The following is a 27,814-nucleotide window of genomic DNA, read 5'->3' as shown; positions in this document are numbered from 1 at the left end:
TTAAGTATGTATTTATGTATGGTCCTGATGATGCACTCTAACATGAGCTATTACAAAGCATGACTAAGCGTAAGGTGAAAATTTAATGTGTGTTATTATGTGTGTTATATAGCATATGGTGATGCACAACTTGGCAATAAATTTTGAAAAGTGTATAATCTCTTAACTTTAAAAGAAAAGATAATAAAAAAACATCATTAAAAACAGGTTGTGAAGATGAGTTTAAATGGAGTTGTCTTCTCTGTTGAATGAGAGCACAATGCAAAGTCAAGGTATAAGTAGCATGTCAATTGTAATCCAGCTACTGAGGATTTTACACCGCATCAAACAGATATACATTGGTAGTCTCAGCAGTTGCTGATACATTAACTATTCAAAAAAGGTTCTGAACAAAACAGACCAAAAACTATCTTAACGCTAAATACCAAAATTTTACTAATGTAATCCTTTTTAATGATATTACTTTATGGGCAAATTATTGTTAGATATGCCTTTGTAGGTCTGCCCTCAATATGCTGAGTCATTTGAATGCTGCTGACTACGTATTTTCAAAAAAATTCGTAAATGGACACAATATTGAAAAACTAGAAAGAATAAAATGTTTTCATATTGTTGGAATAGCTAAAATGAAAAGGTCAGCATGCACTGCTTTAGAGATTTCAAAACAACTTTGATAAGATTAAAACAAAAAAAGTAAACCCACATCGAACTGGCAGAATTTTTAACGATACAACAGCATAATGATAATGGTTGCAATGATCAGCAGCCAGGTCTACACTCATTAGCATAATTTAAGCGGTAGTAACAATAGTACTTACCCAAACATCAACCCTTGATGGTTAATAGAAAGATGCTTAGGATTTCATAAAAATAGTCACATAAAGTATTTTAGGCAGTGCAATTGTTTTTCATCAGTAGATTGACACTGACACAGGATCTAGTTGCTCCAAAGATTCTTTGATTCAAGCTATTATAGGAATCTCATAACATGACCTAGTTGCGGACTCACCGATAAAAACGCCAAAGACAATGGAGTAGATGATTTGTGATGCATGACTACTTCCAGAGCTGAAGGCGGTAGCCAAACCAGCAATGACCAATCCTGTGTTGTAGATGTAGATTCGATAGCGTTTTACTCCACACAGGTTTGCTATTAACCCGAACATGATTCTGCCAACCGTGTTTGCAATACCTACTATGGAAACAAGAAAGGCTGCCTCGCCACAGCTGATATCATACCCTGTAGCACTCTCTGGGATGAATAAGAAAGGAGCATTGAAGCCCAAGCTTTTAATAAGGTTTAACAACAAAATTAGAACGAAAGCTCACTCTTTCTGCAAAGAAAAATTGATTTGTGATTTTAAACTGCCAGCAAAGTTGCCACATCGACCTTGTGGCTTTTTCCCAGCTTGTGCTGGATGTTGAGCCTGATGAAGGAAACGGGCTATGGACATTGTGCTAGTCACATAGTCTGATTTGTTGTTCGTGTAGAGTGGTATATTTTGCAGGCTCCCGCTGTAGAACGCATCCTTTCTGTGTAGGGGTATATGCTGTTTCAATTGATTACCCGGTAATGGCTGGTTGTCGAGAGAGCTGAGAGACGTGATCTGATTTAAAGAAATCTTGCTCTTTGTCACTTCTGCAGATTGAGCTTTACCACTTTGAACAATGCCTCTGTGGGATTCCCTCAAGCTTTGTCTTGTAATTCCACTCCCATAATTTCAAGTGCTGGCAGAACCTCTGTGTTATTAACAAGCAGCAATGGTCGAAAAAGTGCCCAAAAATAGAGCACTGGAGAATAATAGCGGCCATCCAAAAACGTGTTTCTTTCCAACTGAAGTTTTTGATGAGAAATTCGAACAATGGTGCAACAATGAAGGTACCAAAACCTGAACCACGACAAGCAAGGCCTGTCGCAAGGGCACAAGATTTCTCAAAGTAGTAGTTCACTATTAATATGGCAGGGAGGTAGATGAGTCCAAAGCCAAACCCTACAATTTGAATGCCAATGTTCTTACAATATAGTAAACAAGCAAGCAACACATCTTATAGACTTTACACATTCATTAAGTAATTCCACCGCAGCAACAACAAAATTTAGTCTACTTCACAGCCAATAGCATCAGTAAACCAAATTGATACATTCCTGCTCAGTGACTGTCCATTTCAATTTACAAGTAAGCCATCTTTATACTGAATCTAATTGTTGAGTTTGGTCTGCATTATGGAAATACTATTTCCCTCTGTTAGGTCAAAAGCATTAAAATTCCTTGGCATATCTTTATACAAATACAACTGTGTAGCAGAACCGCTGGTATATCACTACCAAATGTAGTATAAGAGAGCTTCCAGTAAAAACAACATATAATTTCAACATAATCTAAAACGATTGGCTGCAGGATAACTCTCATTGCTACCACTGTAAACTCAATCAGTGCTAGAGCATGTGTAGGCAACTCCGTAAATTAGGAGTTACATTGCATAGAGGCCACACAAATAAAAAACTAAACGCAAAAATATAAACTCAAATCTATAAAATTGATTTCCATTGTGATGAGCTCAAATACATCTATCATGGCAATTTTTCTAACGGCCATAGTTGTCATTAGAATTAGCTACTTTTTCATGACATTCTTTTGATCAAATTTTAATATCCATGAGTCTCTTTTAAATGGCAATATTGTATAGTTTTCCAAAATATTGATGACAAAGTTCGGGATTTAAAAAACTTGTAATGATAAGTTTCAGTCTATTGCAACCACACTGATTTTCTGGAGGGTATTCTAATACAGCCCATGACTCACAACACAAATTAAGCACATCACTTCAATATGGTTGGCACAGAACTTGACTAAAATCGAAGAGTTTATAATTGGTGAGTGTACATGCAGCTTTAATTACTAAGTTGAAGCAAGATGGTGCCATGGATGGTGGTGCTACTGGTGCTCCCTCATTACTTGTGTCTGTTGTGTCAGGCTGTCCTTCAGCTAGTCTCAAACCACTAGACAGTCTCTTTTGCTTCATGTTTGCATTTTTATTAATTTCTAATTCCACTTATAAGCTACATGCAATAAAACATTACAACATACACACTCACATGCTCTCACATACACACACAATATGTAAAAGTTGAACGACTCCATAATAGATTGGCTTGGTTTGTTATTGCATGCTCACAAATGAAAGTGAATATACCATTCACTAATCCCTTTTACTGTTCAATAAAGATTTTTGATGGGCAATCGAAAAAACCAAAATAATTTCCTGTTTGACCTCCGCAAACAAATCAATCACTCGTCAACATTCATTGTGTTTCTCCAAAGATCTTATGAGTAAATATCATTTCTGGATTCCTTAGTGTCTACTTTTCCTGAGGTGCTCATTAATGCAACTAATCAAAGCTTGTTATCTTTTCATGTCAGTTTAAATAACATCACAAGGCCAACCTTTAATATTTTGATATGTGAAACGTGCATTTTTAAAATGCAATAAGTAGTAAACAGCACAAATACTATTTGAGTCTTCTCAGTTTTTTAGCAATGGTTTTTCATTAAAATTTGAGAAACTTACAGCATCCTCTATCGATTCCTTTTGACAAACAAGTTGCTGATAATATCCTAACCCAAAAATGCTGATTATAAAAACAGATGGATCTCACATATAAACCTTGTTATTCGTGGCAAAGCTTATAAGGAGCATGTTCTTAAACCTACACAGGCCAATAAGCAGCTAACCAGGAACCAAGAGTCACGCCAACAAAGATGGAAGGTATCCATGGCGGGTCATCCTTCCCTTCTTGAAAATCCTCAAGAAAGGCCATGAAGATAACTCCAAATGAGTATGTGATGCTATCAACTATGACATGGATGCGAAAGAAGCCAAGCACAACAATCCAACCCCAACCTGGAATAGCTAGTAGACATCACAGGTCTTTATTAGTTGCAAGCAAACTACATACACAAAAGGTGATTCCATGTTTCACTCTCACTGGGTTTCCCTGAATTGACTCGGACTGATAACTGTGAAGGTTTGATTCATGTAACACTGAAAATATGTAGATCTGAGTCAAACTAAACTTGAGATTTGAGGTTTGCTGGTTTAACCAATACGATTGGGCTCAATAAAACTACTTTGAATGCTTTTATAGTATATGGCATTATCGGTGACAAAAAATTTATCTCAACACGATTTTGAACATTGAAGAAAAAATATAACAATCATTGAAATGATAATACTGAGGTTTATAGTGAGCTCAATGAGAGTTTTTCAAATGTAACAAGCCATTTTGTAGAGCAAAGAAATCTAAGTACAGTAATACTTCAACTTACGAGTGCTCCAACGTACGAGAAACTTGAGATACGAACCAGCTTTTAAGCAAGTTCTAGCACTAACATACGAGCCATGTTTGAGATACGAGCACGTGAGTCAGTGGCCAAGTATGCCGGAGGTGTTTTATGAGAACAGCATCACTCTGTATTTTTTAACTGCTCAGGTTATACTTTTGTACCGTGTTTTTAGTGTGCGATTTTCAGTGCAGAATTATGTGAATTAAAAGTACATGTACATTGCATAGACCGAAAGTTTGCCAGTAAAATGAAAGATATTACAAAGAAAAAGCAAATGATAACAATTGATATTAGACGGAAAATTATTGAAAAATATGCGAAATGTGTATGCGTTTTTGAGCTAGCTCAGCAATATGACTAAAATACATCCACAATTATCAAACAGAAGAATTATATTCAGGGCATTTAGTTCGCAAAAGAACTAACCATAGCTTCTAAATGGCGCAGCGATCTTCATGACTGCTGATGCAGAGACTGCTCAAGCATTTGATAAAAGATAAACAATTGGCCGGTAACAGCATAGGTAACTGAAACGATGCTATGAGAAAAGGCTGGTGCTATCTATCAAAACTATAAAAATAGACATTCGGACAAGTTCGCTAGTGGTCGTGAATGAACCCCTTGTGACGACACCTGTATTCGTCCTAATCGCAGCATGTTGAAAGGGCGACAAATGCAAACGTCCTTAGATAGGTTTATCTTAAAACGGCTGGCTAGTCGTGAAAGCGAAACAAAGGAAAAATAAGCTAACTAGCGAGCAACTTTAAAACTAGGAACGCCAAAGAAATTTTAATTATGTTAAGTTAAAAATGAAAGTTTGCTTTTAGGTTTGCTTCTAAATTTGTCTTTTAAAACTTTGATTAAATCAAAATTTATTACAGTCGACTGTTGTAATGAAGGATAACTTATATCTTCCTCTCTGGCAAATGATAGCGTTAGCTGCTATAGTAGGTATTTAATTTTACATTTTAATTAATCACATTTCCTTGCATAAATGTGATTGCATTTGACATGCAAGTAAATTGACATACGAGATCAGTCTCGGAACACATTAAGCTCATAAGTCGAAGTATGACTGTATTCACTTTTTACTAGCATCAAAACACAACTATGCACTAAAACATTTAGAGGTGTACAAAAATTTCTCAAGAAGCTCTGTTGTTAGCCTTGATCAATCTGAAACGATTGAAAACAAAACATGCCCTGGCCAAATTTTTTAAAAATCCCAACTTGTGATATCTTCCCGCTAATCATTAAAGTGAAAGTAAACACATAATTTTAACATTGTTTTATATGATTGGTAATGCATGATATACACTCATTTTTGCGATGGCGTTATCTAACCAATTTTTGCAAAATATGCAATTGAAAAAAGACTCTGTACTCAGTTATATGTGAATGCACGAACATTTAAAAAAAATGTTATTCTGAGTATTTATCTGTTGTAAAAAAATTTATATTTTGCTAAAACACAGTAAGTTACACAAAAGAGATAGGGTAAAAGTTGGTAAATTGATCAGTAAATTGTCTTTACTTTCCCTTTAATAAGGAGTGTCAATTACGAGCTATTTTGAATGACGATTACCTCCATCGGGTGGCTCTATGATATTGGCAAGCGTCTGTTCAATTTCCCTTTCCACATCTTCATACAAATTGTTTGGTGCCTGTAGGGAAGTCTCTGCGCAGCTACAAGGCTCACCGTTGCGCTGCATGTTCTCCGTCATATCAGTAAGTATCAGCTAACTTCACTATTTGGAATGATACTTCAATGTAATAGCTAGCTTTGCCTCTTGAACATATCCTTGCCTTAAGCATCAAATGTTATAGAATTCATTGATTGGTTGTCATTTGAAACTATAAGGGTGAGAGATGATTGAAGAGCATGAACTCTATTATTATAAACTGCTTTAGGTATTGTTTGGTATGAAGACACCAGGCTAACATGGTTATGATGTTTTACATAAGTTTGACTTAGCAGTTAACTGTTTTGGATTGTATCCAGGTAACCAGCAAAGCTTTTACTACAGTGTTTCTCAAAATGGTCAACATATGTTGAAAAAATCCTGAATCAAGTTTATATTATGGACTTCCTACTTCTGAAATGTAGGGTCTTCAGCAAGTCTCATGATTTGTTTACAACTCCTGCTCAACGAGTGTCAGCTGTTTGCTATGAATTTAAAGCAGGAACTTACAAAGCTCCTGAAAATAAAAATGTTTACTACTAACAAATAAAAAATAACCAAAGTCCAACCCTGAATCTGATAATTTTAGATTAAAAGTTTTGCATATTGGAGCTCGCTAGTATTACAACTGTATAATTGGTATTATGTAAATAATTGGTACCAATATAAGATAACAATACATAAAACTTTTTCGTTTTCAAATGCAGTAGCTGGTAACAACCATTTCGGCCTTTCATAAAATGCCAACTAATTTAGAACAGTTTTGTGGTACCTATCTACTACCTACCTTCCTACTCGACTATCTATCTGAACTACCTACTATCTAACTACCTATCTGAACTACCTACTATCTAACTACCTATCTGAACTACCTACTATCTAACTACCTATCTGAACTACCAACCAAACTACCTATCTGAACTACCTACTATCTAACTACCTATCTGAACTACCTACTATCTAACTACCTATCTGAACTACCCACTATCTAACTACCTATCTGAACTACCTACTATCTAACTACCTATCTGAACTACCTACTATCTAACTACCTATCTGAACTACCTACTATCTAACTACCTATCTGAACTACCTACTATCTAACTACCTATCTGAACTACCTACTATCTAACTACCTATCTGAACTACCTACTATCTAACTACCTATCTGAACTACCTACTATCTAACTACCTATCTAAACTACCTATCTAAACTACCTACTATCTAACTACCTATCTGAACTACCTACCATCTAACTACCTATCTGAACTACCTACTATCTAACTACCTATCTGAACTACCTACTATCTAACTACCTATCTAAACTACCTATCTGAACTACCTACTATCTAACTACCTATCTGAACTACCTACCATCTAACTACCTATCTGAACTACCTACTATCTAACTACCTATCTGAACTACCTACTATCTAACTACCTAACTGAACTACCTACTATCTAACTACCTATCTGAACTACCTACTATTTAACTACCTATCTGAACTACCTACTATCTGAACTACCTATCTGAACTACCTACTATCTAACTATCTATCTGAACTACCTATCTGAACTACCTACTATCTGAACTACCTATCTGAACTACCTACTATCTAACTACCTATCTAAACTACCTACTATCTAACTACCTATCTGAACTACCTACTATCTAACTACCTATCTGAACTACCTACTATCTAACTATCTATCTGAACTACCTATCTGAACTACCTACTATCTGAACTACCTATCTGAACTACCTACTATCTAACTACCTATCTAAACTACCTGCTATCTAACTACCTATCTGAACTACCTACTATCTAACTACCTATCTGAACTACCTACTATCTAACTACCTATCTGAACTACCTACTATCTAACTACCTATCTGAACTACCTACTATCTAACTACCTATCTAAACTACCTACTATCTAACTACCTATCTGAACTACCTACTATCTGAACTACCTATCTGAACTACCTACTATCTAACTATCTATCTGAACTACCTATCTGAACTACCTACTATCTGAACTACCTATCTGAACTACCTACTATCTAACTACCTATCTAAACTACCTACTATCTAACTACCTATCTGAACTACCTACTATCTAACTACCTATCTGAACTACCTACTATCTAACTACCTAACTGAACTACCTACTATCTAACTACCTATCTGAACTACCTACTATCTAACTACCTATCTGAACTACCTACTATCTAACTACCTATCTGAACTACCTACCTATCTAACTACCTATCTGAACTACCTACTATCTAACTACCTATCTTAACTACCTACTATCTAACTACTTATCTGAACTACCTACTATCTAACCACCTATCTGAACTACCTACTATCTAACTACCTAACTGAACTACCTACTATCTAACTACCTATCTGAACTACCTACTATCTAACTACCTATCTGAACTAACTACTATCTAACTACCTATCTAAACTACCTACTATCTAACTACCTATCTGAACTACCTACTATCTAACTACCTATCTGAACTACCTACTATCTAACTACCTAACTGAACTACCTACTATCTAACTACCTATCTGAACTACCTACTATCTAACTACCTATCTGAACTAACTACTATCTAACTACCTATCTGAACTACCTACTATCTAACTACCTATCTAAACTACCTACTATCTAACTACCTATCTGAACTACCTACTATCTAACTACCTATCTGAACTACCTACTATCTAACTACCTATCTGAACTACCTACTATCTAACTACCTATCTGAACTACCTACTATCTAACTACCTATCTAAACTACCTACTATCTAACTACCTATCTGAACTACCTACTATCTAACTACCTATCTGAACTACCTACTATCTAACTACCTATCTGAACTACCTACTATCTAACTACCTATCTAAACTACCTACTATCTAACTACCTATCTGAACTACCTACTATCTAACTACCTATCTGAACTACCTACTATCTAACTACCTATCTGAACTACCTACTATCTAACTACCTAACTGAACTACCTACTATCTAACTACCTATCTGAACTACCTACTATCTAACTACCTATCTGAACTACCTACTATCTAACTACCTAACTGAACTACCTACTATCTAACTACCTATCTGAACTACCTACTATCTAACTACCTAACTGAACTACCTACTATCTAACTACCTATCTGAACTACCTACTATCTAACTACCTATCTGAACTAACTACCATCTAACTACCTATCTGAACTACCTACTATCTAACTACCTATCTGAACTACCTACTATCTGAACTACCTATCTGAACTACCTACTATCTAACTATCTATCTGAACTACCTATCTGAACTACCTACTATCTGAACTACCTATCTGAACTACCTACTATCTAACTACCTATCTGAACTACCTACTATCTAACTACCTATCTGAACTACCTACTATCTAACTACCTATCTGAACTACCTACTATCTAACTACCTATCTGAACTACCTACTATCTAACTACCTATCTGAACTACCTACTATCTAACTACCTATCTGAACTACCTACTATCTAACTACCTATCTGAACTACCTACTATCTAACTACCTATCTGAACTACCCACTATCTAACTACCTATCTGAACTACCTACTATCTAACTACCTATCTGAACTACCTACTATCTAACTACCTATCTGAACTACCTACTATCTAACTACCTATCTAAACTACCTACTATCTAACTACCTATCTGAACTACCTACTATCTAACTACCTATCTGAACTACCTACTATCTAACTACCTATCTGAACTACCTACTATCTAACTACCTATCTGAACTACCTACTATCTAACTACCTATCTGAACTACCTACTATCTAACTACCTATCTGAACTACCTACTATCTAACTACCTATCTGAACTACCCACTATCTAACTACCTATCTGAACTACCTACTATCTAACTACATATCTGAACTACCTACTATCTAACTACCTATCTGAACTACCCACTATCTAACTACCTATCTGAACTACCTACTATCTAGCTACCTATCTGAACTACCCACTATCTAACTACCTATCTGAACTACCTACTATCTGACTACCTATCTGAACTACCTACTATCTAACTACCTATCTGAACTACCTACTATCTAACTACCTATCTGAACTACCTACTATCTGAACTACCTATCTGAACTACCTACTATCTAACTACCTATCTGAACTACCTACTATCTAACTACCTATCTTAACTACCTACTATCTAACTACCTATCTGAACTACCTACTATCTAACTACCTATCTGAACTACCTATATATAAACTACCTATCTGAACTACCTACTATCTAACTACCTAACTGAACTACCTACTATCTAACTACCTATCTGAACTACCTACTATCTGACTACCTATCTGAACTACCTACTATCTAACTACCTATCTAAACTACCTACTATCTAACTACCTATCTGAACTACCTACTATCTGAACTACCTATCTGAACTACCTACTATCTAACTATCTATCTGAACTACCTATCTGAACTACCTACTATCTGAACTACCTATCTGAACTACCTACTATCTAACTACCTATCTGAACTACCTACTATCTAACTACCTATCTGAACTACCTACTATCTAACTACCTATCTGAACTACCTACTATCTAACTACCTATCTGAACTACCTACTATCTAACTACCTATCTGAACTACCCACTATCTAACTACCTATCTGAACTACCTACTATCTAACTATCTATCTGAACTACCTATCTGAACTACCTACTATCTGAACTACCTATCTGAACTACCTACTATCAAACTACCTATCTGAACTACCTACTATCAAACTACCTATCTGAACTACCTACTATCTAACTACCTATCTGAACTACCTACTATCTAACTATCTATCTGAACTACCTATCTGAACTACCTACTATCTGAACTACCTATCTGAACTACCTACTATCAAACTACCTATCTAAACTACCTACTATCTAACTACCTATCTGAACTACCCACTATCTAACTACCTATCTGAACTACCTACTATCTAACTACCTATCTGAACTACCTACTATCTAACTACCTATCTGAACTACCTACTATCTAACTACCTATCTGAACTACCTACTATCTAACTACCTATCTGAACTACCTACTATCTAACTACCTATCTGAACTACCCACTATCTAACTACCTATCTGAACTACCTACTATCTAACTATCTATCTGAACTACCTATCTGAACTACCTACTATCTAACTACCTATCTGAACTACCCACTATCTAACTACCTATCTGAACTACCTACTATCTAACTATCTATCTGAACTACCTATCTGAACTACCTACTATCTAACTACCTATCTGAACTACCTATATATAAACTATCTTTCTGAACTACCTACTATCTAACTACCTATCTGAACTACCTACTATCTGAACTACCTATCTGAACTACCTACTATCTAACTATCTATCTGAACTACCTATCTGAACTACCTACTATCTGAACTACCTATCTGAACTACCTACTATCAAACTACCTATCTGAACTACCTACTATCTAACTACCTATCTGAACTACCCACTATCTAACTACCTATCTGAACTACCTACTATCTAACTATCTATCTGAACTAGCTATCTAAACTACCTACTATCTAACTACCTATCTGAACTACCTATCTGAACTACCTACTATCTAACTACCTATCTGAACTACCTACTATCTAACTACCTATCTAAACTACCTACTATCTAACTACCTATCTAAACTACCTACTATCTAACTACCTATCTGAACTACCCACTATCTAACTACCTATCTGAACTACCTACTATCTAACTATCTATCTGAACTACCTATCTGAACTACCTACTATCTGAACTACCTATCTGAACTACCTACTATCAAACTACCTATCTGAACTACCTACTATCTAACTACCTATCTGAACTACCTACTATCTGAACTACCTATCTGAACTACCTACTATCTGAACTACCTATCTAAACTACCTACCATCTAACTACCTATCTGAACTACCTACTATCTAACTACCTATCTGAACTACCTAATATCTAACTACCTATCTGAACTACCTACTATTTAACTACCTATCTGAACTACCTACTATCTAACTACCCATCTGAACTACCCACTATCTAACTACCTATCTGAACTACCTACTATCTAACTATCTATCTGAACTACCTATCTGAACTACCTACTATCTAACTACCTATCTGAACTACCCACTATCTAACTACCTATCTGAACTACCTACTATCTAACTATCTATTTGAACTACCTATCTGAACTACCTACTATCTAACTACCTATCTGAACTACCTACTATCTAACTACCTATCTAAACTACCTACTATCTAACTACCTATCTGAACTACCTACTATCTAACTACCTATCTGAACTACCTACTATCTAACTACCTATCTGAACTACCTACTATCTAACTACCTATCTGAACTACCTACTATCTAACTACCTATCTGAACTACCTACTATCTAACTACCTATCTGAACTACCCACTATCTAACTACCTATCTGAACTACCTACTATCTAACTACCTATCTGAACTACCTACTATCTAACTACCTATCTGAACTACCTACTATCTAACTACCTATCTGAACTACCTACTATCTAACTACCTATCTGAACTACCTACTATCTAACTACCTATCTGAACTACCTACTATCTAACTACCTATCTGAACTACCTACTATCTAACTACCTATCTAAACTACCTACTATCTAACTACCTATCTGAACTACCTACTATCTAACTACCTATCTGAACTACCTACTATCTAACTACCTATCTGAACTACCTACTATCTAACTACCTATCTGAACTACCCACTATCTAACTACCTATCTGAACTACCTACTATCTAACTACCTATCTGAACTACCTACTATCTAACTACCTATCTGAACTACCTACTATCTAACTACCTATCTGAACTACCTACTATCTAACTACCTATCTGAACTACCTACTATCTAACTACCTATCTGAACTACCTACTATCTAACTACCTATCTGAACTACCTACTATCTAACTACCTATCTAAACTACCTACTATCTAACTACCTATCTGAACTACCTACTATCTAACTACCTATCTGAACTACCTACTATCTAACTACCTATCGGAACTACCCACTATCTAACTACCTATCTGAACTACCTACTATCTAACTACCTATCTGAACTACCTACTATCTAACTATCTATCTGAACTACCTACTATCTAACTACCTATCTGAACTACCAACCAAACTGCCCTCCTAAATGCTTACCTAACTACCCACCTACAAAATGTTGCTGATTAACTGACCCTTAGAGACGCTGGTTTAAAGTAACTGATATATTTATTATTACAGCTTTTGTAAAGAACTATGCAGAGTGCCAAACAAAATGCATTTGTTTCAAAAGCCACAATTTGGTTGTTGAGCAGTAAATAATTGAATTGTAGTATTTAGCTATCAAGGCAGCCATGTCACAGTTTAGCAAAAATTCTTTGGTCAACATTAATCTACCAGATTGTATTATCGAGCAGAATCATCTCAGTAAATTCAATAGACAATACCATAAATCAACACAGTCTTTTTAAATGGTTTTCAAAGTACAAGATTTGATGGGTAAAAATACTTTCACCAGATTATAAGCTTTAAAGATACTCGAGTTCCAAATGTATTGGGATGAAGCTAGATAATTAATTCTATAATTTTAACCATAATGGCTTTTGTATGTATCAATTGAAGCTAAAGGTAAATTAAGAAATACATTCCTTGGCATTCAATATATGAGATCCTAGCAATACTAGTCTATACTTATTTATACTATAACTATTTAACCAAAAATGAAACATATTACTGTAACATAACGTTTAAACATTTTATTAAAAATAATCATAAGCTGATTAGTTACAGGCTTGGCTGGCTTTTAAAACATTGAAACTGCAATATACTGTGCATGTAGCTTGACTTTCAGGTACTAAGGACAACCCTCCAAATTCTTTGCCTAGCATTTCAAGTTTGCAGAATTAATAATGCCATAGAAAATGCACTAACCTAATGAGAACATGAGCGGAAGAACAAGCTGAAATGGGAAATATGACTTACATGTATTGCATGCAGTCAGTGCCAAAAGACACTGCTGGTGTTTTCCTGTTCAACTTCATATGATGCATAAGTTATAACTAACTCCTACATATTTGTGTAAGAATAGTTATTCGGATTATTTTTTTGCAAATATGTAGCCTTCTAGTGTGGTAACCATTAATGTGTTCAGCTAGCCAGACCTTTCAAAAGTCACACAAACTTTGACAGTTTAACAATCTCCAATAGAATATTTCATAGATGACTTTGTAGGTTGCATCGTGGATCCACATATCGAAACTTTGCTACCAAATTTACAAAATCGAACAACGTAGCATCTATATGAGATAATTTAGCTTGAAAATCTTGCCACAAATATTTTAACAGCTGCATGATACAAACTCAATGTTTTATGACAGAAGAAATGAAGTAACGCTTACACAAAATTTCACTCAACTAAAAAAACTAAAAGGAAGTCGGTATTTTATAGAAACATACCTGTTTTATAGAAACATACCTGTTTTATAGAAACAAGGTATTTCAAAGTAGCCATTTTCAAAAATTAAGATTGGCAGTAACCAATCGGTTGACAATATGCTGGACATTATTTACTAGTTGTACATAAAACCCTTGATGTACATGGAAGGCAGACATCTTTACGGAAGACATCTTTACTGCATATGCCAGCTATTTTGGGCATGTCAATAATGGGTTGCTCCATGAGAAAAAGTGGTAGGCATTGTAGCTCTTGTTGAGACAATGCAGTTTTTTGAGTACTGCATACTATTTTTATTCTTAACTAATGTAAAAAAATGATTTATAGAAGTAAGAACAAGTTGTAGCAATAATGACATGTTTTTAGTCTAAAAACGTAAGCTAAAACATCAACTTTTAACACCATTATCATTTTCAGTGTTCACCTAAAATGTTATAAAGGCCTGAGGTATGTATGACTTAAATTACCAGCATGGTCAGATCTATTGGTTGACACTTTAACAACAAAGTTGTGAAAAAGGAAAGCTGTTGTAACCGATTGATTGATGCGGTAAATTTGCGAATACTATTCTGAAATTAACTCGGTAGGTGCCTATGGAGCCTATACCAGGGTTTGAAACATTGTGTGTATCACACTTGCATGCTAATAACTTTTTACAAAGTTTAGCAAACCTATACACATGACCAGCAACTATTTGACTGCACACAATGTAATTTAAGACATGATTTGTTACAAGTTACTTAAAGCATTACAGCTCCGTAAGTCAATTCTGAGAGGATGATGAATATTACAAATAAATTGCAAAAAGTAAGAAAATAATAAACTACACAAGCAAAATTAGTTTAAACATCACCTAGTCTAAGTTAAAGTAAGCTACAATGCTTATCTCTGCTAGTGCCTCTACTTCCAAATCCGTTTGTTGCTGCACCTACACTTCCATCTCGAAGGTACAAAGTAAATGAACAATAAAGCCCAAGTTTTTATTTGATTTCATTGATTGAAGTTTTTATATATCAACATCTTGACTTATCCCGAAAAAATTCTAATTGAACGCCGTAGCGCTCTATTTTTCAACCTTCATCTATAATAACGGTCGAATAGAGGTGGCGTTTGAATAGAGGCTGTCGCTGTATTTTTCAAATGGCTTGTCAGAATTTTGGAAAAATAGATTTAGCCTTTTAGTGGCAAAGCAAATGTTGCCTATATTTTGCCTTCTTCTTTTGGGGTAGCGACATTAACCTTTTTGGATGCAATAAATATCTTATTCAATATGCATTGAGAAGCTGAGAAATGTCTCAACCAGTCCATATCTATTGTTTGCAATTAACCTACAATAATATTATAGACGGCGTCCTGCTTTACAATTTGCTGGAGCTTTTGATTTTTCTTTCATTTTAAATTTTAAGACTTGTTTTTGTTTTATATATAATTATATTTAACAATGCTGCCTAAAAGTTTTTATTTGATTTTATTGATTGAGGTTTTTATATATCAACAACTTGACTTGCACCGTAAAACCTCTAATTGAACGCCATGGCGCTCTCTTTTTCAACCCTTCATCTAAAGTAGCAGTCAAATAAAGGTGGCGATCGAATAGAGGCTGTCGTTGTATCTTTTAATGGCTTGTCAAAATATTTTGAAAATAAACTTAGCCTTTCGCGGGCAAAACAAATTTCACCCGTATTTTGCCCTCTTCTTTTGTGGTAGCGACATTAACCTTTTTGAATGCAACAACTCTACTAACTTTTCTCCAACTTTTTAAAGATCTCTCAAAAAATATGCATTGAGAAGCAGAGAAATGTCTCAAACAGTTGGTATTTAGTGCGTGCAATTAATTTGCAATGATAATATGGTATCCTGCTTTGCAATTTGTTGGAAATTTCAACTTTTATTTCAATCTAACTTTTAAGACATATTTTTGTTTTAAATCTATATTTAATAATGTTGCATAAAAACTCATTGCCCTCATTGATATGTTTGCTAGTTAGTCGCCAAAACTACCTTTTAAAAATATTATCAAAAAGAAGGAGAGCAGCATTAGAGTTGGACAAGAACAGAATGAATTGTTATTGATGTAAACAATGCATTATGAATACGATTTTGTTGACACTTTTCTACTGATCTATTTCTATTATGAGTTCGTAAAGATCAAAGAATGTCAAACTGGCAGTGAAATGGAAGTAGCAATCAACTCAAGCGTGGCACTATATTTTTCTACGGTTCTCCCATAGTGGCAATGAATTAGAGGTGGTGTTCAAGTAAAGGTGGTGTTCAAGTAGAGGTTTTACAGTATTTGTGAAATCTTTTAATAAGCAGTGATGTTTTTTCATATTTTCCTTTTCACATAGTTTAGTTTACTCTATTTGTTTTAATGCTGTGAGAGTCCCTATACAGTTTGAGACAACAAAAAATTATAAATCACAGAAAACTCTCAGAAAATGAATGATTTTTTACAATGATTTGTTACTTTAAATGATCATAACATGTGAAGCAAATATATGAGTGATTTAATTTTTATGTAGACGTTTCATTGTACAAAAAAACATTGAAATTGAAACATGTTATTACATCTAACTAGCTAACATTTTATAACTCAATAGAAATTGTTCTCGCAAAAAATAACTACTTATCATTTAAAGGTGAACTAGTCATCTTTACCTCAAGATAAAAACACTTTGGAAACATTTTAAGTTTGCTCAGGGCTTGGCATCGTCGATATACCTTGGACTGATTATTGATAAAAAGGTCTCTGCAATATGTTGTAAAACCTTCCTGTAAAACAGTGCCTGAAGGCAATCTAAAAAATTGCCTGAACCTACTCCTCATTGTCAATAGCCAATGTAAAAATAATATTTAAACTGCTAAAAAATCATCAATTGATTTCCAATGTTTGACCTGAAATCTAATATGCTAAACCTTCTGCATTAAATTTTTATTTTATATTATGTCATATATTAAGGCTAGCAAACACTAAGAACAAGTTTGCAAGGTAACCTCTTGCTGTTTTTAGCCGATATTACATGTAAAGCATTTCTTGTGTGTACAAAATTATTTATCAGCTCAATGTTAAACAATTGGCAGGTATTAGTTTTTAGTTATTTTATGATCTCAAAATTATTAGTAGAGTCGCACAGATTGGTATGCAGCTAATAACTTCAAATGAGTTTTTAGGGAATTTCAACGATAAGTATTTATGCTGTATCTATTGAAAGAGTTACTGTAACTATTGTGTAAATGAAGTGATCAATAATACAGGAGTTGGATAAAATGTTGAAATATTTCAAAACATAATAATATTCACTCTATCTATTCTTAACATTTTTTCTAAAAATTACCTTGAAGAAGTAAACTGCAAGGTATCTCAAACAAGGATAAATTAAAACAGTGATTTCTCATTTTTTTAAGCTGCAGTACATCTTGAACATCTACAACAATTTGGAGCACGCCATCAACCAAAACGGCACAGAGTGAGCCTCTAATGCACTGATACATATACACAAAGTTAATAAGTTAATAAGTGGTTGGCCAAAATGGAGAACTCTTTGGCCATTGATAACTTACAACTGTCCAAAGGAAGATCAGCAAACTTTAGCCAATGATCTTGTTTCACAACAAGGTCATTGGCTGAAATGTTCCGGCAAAAGATGCTAATCACTCTGTTGGGCTCCTGACCTTGTTTGGCCTTTGCATTTGTACTTCTCAAAAACTTAACCATCTCAGTACACTTTGTTTAGCATCTGAGCGAGTCTAACATGGCGCGATAATAGATAATAGGTACATCATCAAACCAACAACTGAACAAAACCGTGGTAGACAGATATGTGAGATGGCTATGGTTCCATTTCTTAAAGTACAAATCCGCCTAACTATATCCGCCTAGACTATATGTAAACAAGCCAAATGATTGCCATAGCTTGTTCATCATCAAAATTAAAGCAGGAATTATTCCAAATATTTTTTGTTACTATAGGTGATTTTAAATGATAGATACAGCTTTTCATCAATTACAAATGAGAAATAGTTCAAGTATATTTGATTTGTTGAAATAAGTAGTCCTAATTAAACAGAGTAAAATTACTATGATAACGAAAATCAGGTTTATTTGAGATTCAATAAAAAAGACTCACATGTTTTCTATACGCTTAAAAAGCTCAGATCATAGTGTACTCTTGCTTGATACAGTTGCACTGAAGAAATAATGTTTAGTACTTCATAATTATAGTAGTTCATAAAAAATTGCTATGTACAGGACTACAACTCATGACATTCGGTTTACGACCCTTACACTTTAGCAACTGTGTCAATCCAATTGTCATCTAATATTGTAGGATAATATTTACTATAACGTGAGCGGCGTTCACCATGCCATATTTTGCTCATAGGAATGGTTATAAAAGCAGTCTGCCGAAGCTCCACACATTATCTGTGGCTTATCTATTGTGAAAAATCAGCCCACTCTAAGCAATTCCAAACTCAACGGACAGTCTTAAAATTTCTGATCTTAGAAATATCTGATTTGAAAGTTCAAAATGTACTTTCACCAACATTAAAGGCAGCAGCCACAATGAAAGCATTCACGGTTGTTGCCTTGAAAGTAGTGTCACAATTCACTTTCAAAATAGAAAAGATCCTAAGCCAGGCCTACTGAGATTTTCATAAAAGGGAGTTTTGAATCAATTTTTGAATAGATTATGTGCAGTATGGAGATCAAGGGCTTTTATTTTTGTGCTACATTAACAGTTGTTTTAAATGAACCAACTTTCGTGCAGCCACAAAATTCTGTACACGCAATTCCTGAGAGGAGTAAAATGTTCACCAATCTGGAGCTCAATTTAGCTTATTAGACTGACACTCAAACCAACTCAGCTAATCGGCCACCTTCCAAAGTCTCAGAATAATTGTGCCTATTGGAGATGAAAAATATTGCTTTCTCGGAGGCTCAAACTTATTAAGTTCCCCTGAGTGGAACGATGCTCTAAACAATTGTGCTAATGTGTCATCTTCCATGTCTCAGAATAATTATGAAAATACTTATTTTCTGTGCTTTATGGCTTTAATGATATAGATGAAATTTCAAAAAAATTACTTGTTAATAATTTTATACAGCACACTGGATAATCGATCTGTAATAACACAATAGTGTGCCGAGACACGCTCATTAAAATTAGTGCTTTTAAAGATCATGGAACAGGTGACTAGAGCACAAACAAGACTAGGATTAAGTAAATAAACTTCATGAGTTAGACAAGCACACTTGAACAACTCAAAACATGTCAAACAACCAGCAGCACTCTGACAAAATATTGACATTAAAATCTCAAGGATAGTTGCTCAGCACAAACAAAATGTTGTTGAGACTAACCAGGATTTTTTTATTTGATTCACACGTAAATCAGCTCTATGCCACTTCAATCACTGTAAAAAAGGCATTAGAGTTATATTTTTACGTAAAAAAATCTTTTTACATCCCACATTCCATGTACACTATATATTTTGCTGTACGGCTGTTCTTTATAAATCAAATTTTTGCCCATGCTTCAATGAGTTGTGGTAACACCACATTGTTCACCAGATATCCGTACTCGGTTTCAACAATTCACTTTTCTTTAAGCCCTCTATATTAAAATATAATAAACTGTTATATTGTAATGGTTTTTTTACAAAGCTATTAATTGGTCTAAAACTTGCTTGTTTCTCAAAATATATTTACCATGTTTCTCAAAGTCAAAACTATTACATAGCATAAATATTAATTGAACATGAAACTTTTGTAAAATAGTTTGATAGTTCAGCATTTGCGATTGTCAAAAAGATTTTGGCACGAAAAGATAAGTCATGATTGAAAAAAGAACAAACAAAATTCTTGTTTAATTCATCTATCTATATTTTCGGCATTGTTAAAAACTTGACTATTTACGAGCAGGTTACTCAAGTTTCCTGGTGGTTTAGAAACAGGTTATTTTGTGATACAAATGAGCAGGCAGTTGGGCACAATACAAGTAACACTTTGTTAGACTGCTAGCTAAGGAAAACAAATACAAACTGCAAGTAATGACTATTCTGAAACAGCCCTCTACTTTAAACGCGGTGCAGCTGCAAGTGGTGCCTAACGTTAATTGAGATAAATCCTGCCTGGCCTACATTTTTTGAATAAGTGGATGTTTTCAACCACATGCAACACATGAGCTTTAGCACACAGATGTCAGCACTAATAAAAGTACTACATGTAGGTGAAATGCACAATCAAAGCCACAAGTACTGGCTCTTATTGAATCAGCTAAACATTCATGATGATATGCTACATGCATACAAAGAGTTGAAGTATTTTGATGGGTTTAGAATTTAGATTGTAAAGTTCTTTATTCAGTGATTAAGCACAAATGCAAACACAACTATGACTGCCAGTTTTACAACAAAACTCCCGACAGGAAATACTATCATAGCCAGAGCTTATAATGAAAAACGGAATAATTTAATTATATTATAGCATTTAACGATGGATAAAAGAACTGAAAGTGTCAGTTACTTCTACTTGTTTTTAAGTTTAGAGAATAGTAGAACCTCATATAGCATTTTTCTAGGTACACCAGCAGCCAGAACTGATTTATAAGGTTTTTGCCACAAAAACTGAAGCTTCTTCCACTGCTTGAGTGAGTTCTTTTTGGTGCAGGTTGGCTGAGCCATCAACAATTTTGGTCTTCAGTAAATCTGAGCAGTTTCATTAGATAAATTGGTCTGAAACTGTAACGATTAAATATGATCTTGAATATACTAATGACAGTCTAGTGAGCAAGTCAGCCTTGCATCTATATTGAATATTTGTGCCTGAAGATATACCAGATGGTGAGAAATTGAAAGAGAAGCTTCTTTATGAAGTTAGGTGAGTCATCAGTGAGTGTGAGGACATGTTGCCAGGATCTACTATAGGAGTAGGTTTGGAGGAAATTGTGCATCTTCCAAAGTTGAGTAACGTTTTCATCCACCGCTTTGCTTCAGAATTAAGTATTGTTTGGTTTGAGAAATAAAGCCATTCTGTAGCATCAGTCAGTAGAATGGGGTAATGGGAAGATTACTCTCAAGTATCCAATGCCCAGTAACACATTTTTAACTTTTTTGGAATCACTGGTGAGGATACAGGTGGAGCTGTGTAAATACGCCCGATGAAGAGAACACCAAGTACATCAATTTTATATGGTTTTGTGGTACTGAACTGTACAAGACGCTGAACAGTATTACACGCATATTAGCTAATTCCCCTTTGTCAGGCTCAAAAATAATCACGCATGAGAGTAGAGTGCTTGAGTATACATTTGCATATAACTGGCACAGTCGCAGCCAAGGGCTACTCCGCCATCTCAGAAAAGTGCCAACCTTTTATATGGTTGGCCTATGACAATAACAAGTATTACATAAGTTAGTGTGGTCAAACTCTTGATGGCGATTACATAAGTTGTGGTAAGACATTATTTCATATACAAGGAAAATGATATGATTACACGAATTGCGGCAAGACATTATTTAATACACAAAGAAGACGATAATAAACAATTAAGTATAGATATACATACAGCTACTGCTACCAAAGACTACTAAATTAAAGTATGAGTTTTTTCCTAAAATTTAGCAGGCTCACTACAACCACCACAGAACCTAGTGAAGAGAGTATTGAAACAGTAATACAATGCCTCAGCGTGAATGGGTGATTCTTAGACACTACAGCCATTATTACGGTGAGCTGATGAAATGTTTATAAATAAAATGACTATGTTTACTTGTGTGTTAGCATTTAACATGAGCTATCAGGGCTGTATCGTTCATTTTTAGGATGCCTCTGCCAATATATTGAGTAGGCCTCTTAGACAACTTGTGAGGGCTGTAGACCCGAGCGGCCACTAGTGCCTATATTCTTGAATGTGTGCGACTAACTGTACTGTCATATATATGATCATAACATTCAGCGCAGTATCTTTAGCGCCTGGTTATCTCATATGGATAGATCTAGTCCACAGTCACTCCACACATTGTGCAACTGTTTCTTGAGAGACTGCTTTTGAAAACTGTTACTTCTTGTCTCATGGCTGCCTTTATTTCTATTTTCAAAGATGCATTTACTATTATAAAATAAACTTGAAACTTACCCTATCTCAAAAACCTAAAGTCATATTAACACATAAGAATGTTTTGTACTAAGGCTTGAAAAGTTAGGGAGTGTAACAAGTACGCCCCCACCAATTGAATAGCTTCTTTTTAAGTAAAACACTTCCATTACATTATTTTGACCAATAGATCTTTTAAGTATATTTACTCGTACGAGGATCGACGTCTCATCTATACATTAAATGGTCAATCCCTGACATACATTAATTTTCATTTACCAGTCTTTTAGGCCATCCAATACTTGACATTAATAAATGACAAAAGGTGAATGCGGTATAACTGCTGCAGTCAAATTAAATGGTTCATACTGACAAGAGTAATCGGCCACACAAACACTAAAACTAACCTTATATGGTTACAAAGGGACCGACACAATAGAGACGCGTGATGCTTACACTTGAATGCAATAGCCAATATTAACTATAGCAACAATAACAACCAATGACTTCATTTTACATGCATTTTACTTTGGAGCGTTTTAACTGAGATCAAGTTTTGTGGATTTTAATCTTAAAACATCCTGGCAGTCAGGTCACCTCAAAGACCTAAAACAATTGCAAACGATAGAAAAATATTTGATAGTTTTTGTTAAATCTACGAAAATTTTGTGTAAGTTCATTTTCAAACTGGTTAAATTTGAGGAAATTTGTGCTCCAGCAGTTTATTCTACGGTGAGTTTAAAGAGTCATACAGAATGTGCTGTGAATCACCTGCTAATATTGATGATTGGAAGTGATTGTTTAAAGCATGCAAGTTGCAGAAATCCCAATTGTAGAGTTAAGTGATGTCTGGGTGTGAGGGATCCTTGAAAATAGTGTTATCAACACTTGATATTTCATTGGATGGGTGTTCTGATAGTATTATGGTGTAGTTCTCATCTTTGGAAAGTTTGACATTTTTCAATGGTCCTCTGCTTGATCAGGTGAAGAGTGAAAGTAATGGTGAGTTTAGTTTATGATGAGTCTTCAAATTATCAATTTTGAAACTGATACCTGCCAAATGGACATTTTTTAACTGAGGCCTTTTTAAAGAATTTAGCTTATTACATTGAAATCCTACATTGCGCTCTGCCTCATCCGCTGTTCATGATCACATACTGTAAAACCTATATTCTAATAAAGTGTCACTCTAAAGGAAGGGTTGAAAAAAACCGTAAAACCTGTATTATATCTAAAGGGACCTAAAGCTATCGTTACTTGTTATTTCAGTTCCAACTCCAAACTTCTGTATCCTTGTCCTACACATGCAGTCATTTATCTCCATCTCACTTGCTCATTCATGATAGAGGAGTGTTTATAGATTTATTACACACATCAATACCAGGTAGTTTGTCAAAAAGCATTGATTTTAGCAAATTATAAAAATATGTTTTCCTAAAATGTCATGATTTAAATAAACTTTCTTCATTTAAACCATTTGAATTTTTTTGTGTCAACCCCGACATTATGTATTCTTTCCTTGAGGAAAATATAGCAATGTGATTAACTGCACAAATGATATTTCTATTACAAATTGTGGATAATAAATATCGTGAAATATGTAGAAATGAAACTTGCGGTATGTTAGGTACTGTTTTACAGACAAATAAGGCAGAGAAAAGCGATCATGAACACCACTTCAAACGTACATACTCTAAAAAGAGATACAACCTCATAAGACGACCTAGTAAATCACAAAAGTGTTTATAGCAATAAAAAGGATTACTAATGATATTAATAGTCCTTTTTTACAATTAATAGTAAAAAGGACTATTAAGGCTGTAGATCATCCATAGTCTTACAAGTTATGAGTCAGTCAGTATAACAATATATTTTCTATAAAATAAAATATATAGTTCATTATGTTAGTGGGTTAGAGACAAGCGCGGCTAATAAGGAAGTAAAAAGGTTTTGTCACAGTTTGCCAGTTTTCAGTTTCACATTGCTAATAATCATGTAGATTTAGCTGAGAGATTATGTCCGGTTTCTGAAATCATCCGATCCCCTAGTCTTACAGAAATAGATATGTACACTGAAGCTTCAGTTATTTAGGATGGGAAACCTCTAATAAAAGAAGCGTGCTCTCATGAGTAACACAGCCTAATGAATATTAAGTTGCAGCTAAACAGTTGTAGCAGTTCCATTTATTTTACATTATATAAGTGATTGTTAGTTCATCATCATGTTCTTTTATTGTTTCTTCTGTCAATTCTATCTACCTAAATTGTATAAAATAACATAAACTTACTTCATCTATGGCTCACATACTTACATCATAACCAGTACCTCTATGAGTATCATCATCTTTATCAATATCAAAGTTGTTTTGGAAGATTGTGAGACTGTGTAGGTTTAGCTAACAACTTTGACTGTTTCGAGTGCTACTGATCTTTTGTAATGGAGGTAACAAATATATTCACACTGCTCTCTTTTGACTCACCTTAGTTTCTGTCAATGTTCTTGTTAGTATGTTGAGTATTTCACAGATTTATAGTAGAGCATATGTACTTATGAATCTACTGTGTTTTAGATGGGAGACTCAAGTTTATGATTTAGTTAACATAAGTCTAGCTCTACTTCAAGCTACCCAAGGAAATTATTAAATCTTTGTTATACTCTACACCACGATCTTCTTTTATACATTTAAAATTTCATGGATTTACGAACAGACAAATGCTGGAACGGTTAAATTTGGTGAATAATTAGAGTTGTTGGCTCTTTACTTAGAATAAAGAAAAGAATAACTGCTACATATACATTAAACTAAAGTTGCCAGGCGTAGTCAGTAAACATAGTGGAAATTTAAAACCATTTGTAACCATCATACGATGTTAGATATGGGCCTATTACCAATGCAACACAATTCTTGACTAAATGATTCAAGTTTGTCACAATTTCTTGAGAGTTCAGCAAGCCATCATCAAAAGTCATTCCTGCAATTTGCCACAGTGAAATCATCTCCAACAACTTCTAATACTGAAGTTGATGAAACTGACAATGATTTTGATTTAGACTATGTGATATGCATATGGTTTGCAGATACGATTATATATAAATTAGAAAAGTCATACATCAAATTAAACACTTGCTATACGCATATAATGGTTTTGCCTTCTATTGCTAGCTGGATTGACGGATTAATTTATTTGTGTATGTGTTCGGCACAAAAATTGTCCGCGAAAGTGCATGAAAAAACGACATTTGCAAAATATAACACTGCAAACTATATTGTCCTGTAAGGTAACAATAGTCAGTTCATAAGTCACTGTAGGAAGTTGGGAAAAAAATTGGACCATACAGGATTCAAACCCATGACATTCACCTTATCAACGAAATGACAGAATATCATAATAATAAACTTTATCAAGAGGATAGACAGATTTATGCTAGCAAACTATCTATTTGTACAGGTAATGATGCCAGTCTGGTCATAATGACTTGTGATAAATAGTTATTATTTGTGTCATATAGTCCACATTCTCTGTCCTTCAAGTGTGGACCAAAAGTATATGGAGAGTCTGTGAATCTCCAATCTGGTTGAACGAACTACACACAGCTGATTGAGTCCTGTGTAATTATATTAGTCAGATTACTAGCAGGATAGTCAGTGTGTCGGGCAAGTTATGAATCCTCCTTACTTCTGCTGATGTATAAACCATGTTTACTATACCCTAAGGTATAACAGTATGCAATCAGTGAGTAGATGACTGGAGATGTATTTTGTATTTATTTGAATGTTTACTTAAAACACAATTCGCATTACAGCTATTTGGTATCAAAAAATTCACGATGTCTTACCTTGCTGTGTTGTAGGTGCAAAATATGTAGAAATAGTGATAGCAAGTTCTTATAACTCAAAAACGAAAAGTTCATCGTCGCCGTCACGAAAATGCTATTTGGATTTGGAATCAATTTATTTCTCTGGTGTACTCAAATGATTTGGTTATTGTTTTGACATCTGATGTTACTACGTGAATTGAAAAGCCACTAAAAGGCTCAATATAACACGTCTCGTAGTACAAGTTTATAACAAACACTTTCGCTTCTACAGAAAAGCCTGTATCAAATAAGATGCTCACTACATTCCCTTTTTGTTTCGGCTTGGTCTAATCATCTAGTCGTAATTTGATGACATGACCCATACTTATTGCCAAATAGCACAAACAATTGCTGCAGCATTTTTCATCTATCACAGGTGACCAACAGGCTCATCATGTTTATCAGAGGATGATATGCACTCCTTCGAGCTAAGGTTAAAAAATTAAACGGATTTTTACGGTAGGTTTTGAGATATCAGTGCTCAAAGTGACAGCATTTCAATGATGATGAAATAGACGCGTAAGGACAATAGATATGATTTTATTGAATGTGTGAAGTATATTTGTGAAAATATTTCGACTAATGAGGTTGCATGAAGTGTAAACAAAAGCCATTTTGTACAACTATGTCTCATTTGAGCAGTTTTGGAAAGGGATTCTAATATACGGCGTTTTCATGATGGCCGCGATTAACTGTTCGTTTTGAGCTTTCAAGACCTTATAGTCACATTTCCACATATTCTGCACCTACAACACAGCAGATTAAGACATGGTGAATCTTTTGATACCAAATACCTGTAATGTAGATTTTGTTGCAAGTCAAAACTTAACCAGCTAGATATGTAGCCTTCAGTATGGCTGTCAATAGAAATACTTTGTTTCCACTATTGAAGTGAGAGTAAATCATAAACTCACTCATTCAGCCATAAGTCTTTCTCATGATTTAGTTTCTCACTTAAACTTAGTATTTCATGCTCTGTCTCTCTTCTTACAGATAGAGTTTGTTTTAATGTTTCTTCTTCTGCCTTTTGGTAAATGGTAGTTTGGAGAAATGTCAAAGATCTTACAGAGCTCCAGTCATTTCTAGCTGAATTTTTAATGACTCAGTGTTTGCTGTTAAACCAAGATATGGCCTGTCTATGATAAATTAAATAGGTTAGGGGGTCAAACTGCTGTGTTCCCAA

General features: G+C 34.6%; 1 pseudogene; it reads right to left on the bottom strand.

Annotated features, from left to right (window-relative positions):
- Positions 1–962: 962 nt before the first annotated feature.
- On the bottom strand, positions 963–6,070 carry LOC137406870 (monocarboxylate transporter 12-like; annotated as a pseudogene).
- Between the last annotated feature and the right edge of the window lie 21,744 nt (positions 6,071–27,814).

Source organism: Watersipora subatra, chromosome 10 (genome assembly GCF_963576615.1).
Source record: "Watersipora subatra chromosome 10, tzWatSuba1.1, whole genome shotgun sequence".
Taxonomy (NCBI): Eukaryota; Metazoa; Bryozoa; class Gymnolaemata; order Cheilostomatida; family Watersiporidae; genus Watersipora; species Watersipora subatra.
The sequence above is the reverse complement of the archived record's forward strand: the minus strand, read 5'-3'. Positions and strand labels throughout refer to the sequence as shown.